General features: G+C 43.1%; 1 protein-coding gene across 1 annotated transcript in view; it reads right to left on the reverse strand.

Annotated features, from left to right (window-relative positions):
- Positions 1-5,000, reverse strand: part of LOC143297238 (uncharacterized) — a 219,481-nt gene that overhangs the window by 213,205 nt on the left and 1,276 nt on the right. The window lies entirely within an intron of this gene.

Here is a 5,000-nt window from a genome sequence, read left to right on the forward strand (position 1 = left end):
AAGAAGTGGAAATCAAAACACCCACGAAGGAAACCACACAGACACAGACAGACAAACAGACACACGGACACAGACTATCTCTCTCTCTCTATCACACACACACACACACACACACACACACATACACACACTAAAAACCAGATAAAACCAGCGAGGGCGTACCAAGACATGAATAATTATGCCAACGCATGTTCGTTTGCATGCATACGTATACAAAAGAATGCCTTTATTTCCGAACTGTCCGTGCGGATGAGTTGACTGATGTCGTACCGTACCATATCTGGCGCGTCTGGCATTATCCTGATCATGAATCACCACGTCACCACCCACTAGCAGGCACACACGATGGAAAGCGGGCGACAAGCAGAGTATTAGGGAAACTAAAAGAAAAGGGGAGGTGACAGACAGAAAGTGAAAACGAAGGGAGGATTGCGTATAAACAGATCGTCACTGACAGAAAGCGAGACATTGGGTGGGAAAGAGATAGGTGGGGGGCGAGAGAGGGGGAAGCGGGTGGATGGGGGGCGAGGGGTGGGGGCAGGGGGGGGGTAGATGGGGGAGTAAGAGAGACGGAGAGAGAGAGCTAGGGTGATGGCGGGGGAATGCAGAGAATGAAAGAGAGAGAGAGAGACTGTGTGTGTGTGTGTGTGCGTGCGTGTGCGTGTGTGTGCGTGCGTGCGTGTGCGCGCGCGTGTGTGTGTTATGCGTGCGTGTGTGTGTGTGTCAGAGAGAGAGAGAGGGAGAGAGAGAGAAACATACAGACGGAGAGACAGAGAAGTGAAGGAAGAAAAGGAAGACAGACACATGAATAAGGATAAAACACTGACAGGCCTGGACATACAGACAGAAAGACAGCGAGAGACAGAGCAAGGCTGAGACAGAAGTTTGCAGAAGTTAAAAAACCTAAAGGAAAAAAAAGAAGAAGAAAAAGTGTAAGGGGGCTGGGCGGGGGAGGGGTATGGAGGAGGGGGGGAGCAAGCTTTCTAAACGTGAACGAAGGAAAAACGAAAATGCGGAGATGATAAGACTAACAGGCACTCATAAGTTCAGGAGAGATTCAGTCTGATGATCACTACTATAAACTACATCCATGACAAGTTTCAAAACAACCTCATCAGTCAGCGTTGTCGTCGTTAGAGAAAGTTCATAAATAAACAATAGCGAAGAACAAAAGTGTGTGTGTGTGTGTGTGTGTGTGTGTGTGTGTGTGTGTGTGTGTGTGTGTGTGTGTGTGTGTGTGTGTGTGTGTGCGTGCGTGCGTGCGTGCGTGCGTGCGTGCGTGCGTGTATCTGTGTCTGTTTGCGTGCTTGATTGTGTGTGTGTGTGTGTGTGTGTGTGTGTGTGTATGCTTGTGTGAACACGCCCACGCCGGGCATAAGTGCTTGCGTAGTCTGGGGCAATCCATTCATTTTGAAAGGGCAGTATCAAAGTATACATGAAATCAATGCCTTCAAACAGATAGAAAATATTTATGCTGGAAGAAAGAACCACGCGCACGGACCCGCACAGAAAGGAGGAGGAGGAGAATAAGAAGAAGAAGAAGAAGAAGGAGGAGGAGGAGGAGGAGGACGACGAGGAGGAGGAGGCGGAAGGTGAACAAGAGGAAGGCCGATGATAAAAAAAGGAGAGATATATGGGGAGGAAGCGATCCACAGAGACACACAGAGAGAGAGGGAGAGACAGAGACACACAGAGAGAGACAGAAACACAGAGAGACTGAGAGACAGAGAGACTGAGAGACAGAGACAGACAAAGAGACAGAGACAGACACACAGAGACAGAAACAAAGAGGGACAGAGAGAAGATCGAACAAGCAGACAAGTCAGATACAGTCAGGAAAACAGGAGACCACCCAACAGACAGGTAGACAGACAGACAGACAGACCGTGTATGCATGGCACCCGGACGCACATGAACAGACTCTCTTCACCGCTGACTTGCTGATGCAAATACAAAACTAACGAAAGTGAAAAGCGGCGGATAGAGGAAAACCTGAGGATCCAAAACAATAAAATATTGAAAGAGTGAAACAGATGCAGACCAAACAAGATGATGTTACAATTAACAAGGGAAGGGACTGTAGGGGAAAGTCCAAAAACGATAATAAGAGAGACGAATGTGTGGTGGCAATGGAAGAGAAAGAAAGGAAAGAAAGAAAGAAAGATGGATAGATTGATAGAGAGAAAGAAAGAAAGAAATACGGATAGACTGATGGAAAGAAAGAAAGAAAGAAAATATGGATAGATTGATAGAGAGAAAGAAAGAAAGGAAAAACTATGGATAGATTGATAGAGAGAAAGAAAGAAATATGGATAGAGAGAAAGAAAGAAAGAAATGTGGATAGATTGATAGAGAGAAAGAAAGAAAGAAATACGGGCAGATTGATAGAAAGAAAGAAAATATGGATAGATTGATAGAGAGAAAGAAAGGAAAAACTATGGATAGATTGATAGAGAGAAAGAAAGAAATATGGATAGAGAGAAAGAAAGAAATGTGGATAGACTGATTGAAAGAAAGAAATATGGACAGATTGATAGAAAGAAAGAAAGAAAGAAATATGGATAGACTGATAGAAAGAAAGAAGGAAAGAAAGAAATACGGATAGATTGATAGAAAGAAAGAAAATATGGATAGATTGATAGAGAGAAAGAAAGAAAGGAAAAACTATGGATAGATTGATAGAGAGAAAGAAAGAAATATGGATAGAGAGAAAGAAAGAAAGAAATATGGATGGATTGACAGAAAGAAAGAAATATGGACAGATTGACAGAAAGAAACAAAGAAAGAAATATGGATAGATTGATAGAAAGAAAGGAAACGAAGAAAAGAAAAAAGACGAGTAGATGGGAGGACAGGTAAGATGCCATGAATCCAAATGAAAAAACAACAAAAACATATGCAGACCTACATTTTTTTGTTTTACCTATTTGTTTTAGCAACATCTATATCCTCCCTGGATTTTGTCCCTCCGCCTACCGCCCTCTCACCTCCAACACACAATTACAACATAAACTTCGGAGAAAGGGACAGACAGACAAGATAAATAAAACCTAACGAGCAAGCGGGAGAAAGAGGCAGAGAAAGGGGAAGACAGGGACAGAGACAGAGAGACAGAGATTGAGAGAGAGGGAGAGAGAGAGAAAGAGAGAGAGCGAGAGAGAGTGAGTGAGAGAGAGAGACAGAGTAACAGACAGACAGGCAGACAGACAGAGAAAGATGAGAACGAGAATAATAGAGACAAAGACTGGAGCGACAGAAAGAGACAAAAGCAAGAAAGAAAGGGTAAAATGAAAGAAAGAAAGAAATGAAGGATGGAAGAAAAGAGAAACGAAGACAGACAGAACGAGATAGCAAGCAAAACAAAAATGTCGAGAGATGGAGACAGACAGACAGGCACACAGAAAGAAACAGACCAGAAAATGACAAGAAAAAAAAGAAAACACACGAAAAACAGAAACAGACAAGGGGGAAAAAAACCGGAAAGGAAGAGTCACACAGATAGATTGCACAGCCAGTCAGAAACAGACAGACAGAACACCAACAGATGGAAACAGAAACTGGGGAACAGACCGCAACTCAGACACCGACACTGACTGAGAAAAACAACAGACACACACTGTTCAAGCTAAGGTCAGAGTTACAGAACTGTAACACACACACACACACACACACACACACACACACACACTCACACACGCACGTACGCACGCACGTACGCACGCACAGACACATATCATGCACGCGTGCTGACACACACACAGGCATGCATGCATTCGCACACACACACACACACTACGTCTCACTCTAATCTCACACCATCCCACTCTACGAGCCACGGCCCCTACTGTCCCCCAAACACCCATCGTTTTCCTCTCTTGTACACACACACACACACACACACACACACACACACAGCTAACTCAGTACATCTACAGACTTGTTTAACAAGTTGCCAGAAAAAATGGAATGTGATCATAACCCAGTTTACATAAACGTAGGTACTAAAAAAAAAAGAAAAAGAAAAGGGAGGGTGGGTGAGGGGGACTAAAAAACAAACAAACAAAACAAAAAAAAACCAACAACAAAGAATCGTCACCCCCAAACAGACGGATCGTGCATCGAAAATAAATATCAGACAGAAACGTTATGTCATTTCAAAGCTTGAAACGAAATATTTGTCAACAGCACGCACAACAACAATTACCAGGAAACCACAACATGCTTTCAAAATATACACGCGCTTGCGGGTATGATTATCCCCCTTTTAAACCCAGCCCCATTTTTTTTCACTCTGGACTAAGAGCGCTCTGAGTGATTCGACGTAAAACTGAGAAACCATCACACGCTTCCGCGTGAAAGTACACACGGATGTCAATATCAATTGAGAATGAGAGAGAGGGAGAGAGAGAGACAGAGACTGACAGAGATACAAACAGAGATGCAGAGAAAGAGACAGGGGCGCAGATTCAGAGACGAACACAGAAACAGTCGCGTTTTAACAGACAGACAGACAAGCAGACAGACTGGCAGGGCAAACAGACAGACGGGCAGACAGAGCAGATGTGCAGCTCAGGCGATCATGACGGGTTGAACATAAACAGCTGGGTTGGCTAGACAAAATAAATATACGATAACGAGGGAAATTAGGAAAATTCATACGATGGAAAAACAGATGAAGCGCCGGAACGAGAAGAAAAAAAGAGGAAAAAAGAGAAGTCAGAAACAAAGAATAAAAAAGGAAGAGAGAGAGAGAGAGAGAGAGAGAGAGAGGAATTAATGACACAGAAATAATGGGGAATGACTTGAGTCCGTGGATAAAGGAAAGAAAAAAAAAAGAATATACACATACATACACGCGCGAGCGCATACATACGTAAATATGTATTGTCATATTTTATGTTTATGTATAAAAACACCACCAAACAATATTAAGAAACAAGAGCATAAAGACAGAAAGAAAACGTGAGAAGGCAAAATGAAGGAAAACTGAAAGAAAAAAT

This window comes from Babylonia areolata, chromosome 22 (assembly GCF_041734735.1).
Source record: "Babylonia areolata isolate BAREFJ2019XMU chromosome 22, ASM4173473v1, whole genome shotgun sequence".
Taxonomy (NCBI): domain Eukaryota; kingdom Metazoa; phylum Mollusca; class Gastropoda; order Neogastropoda; family Buccinidae; genus Babylonia; species Babylonia areolata.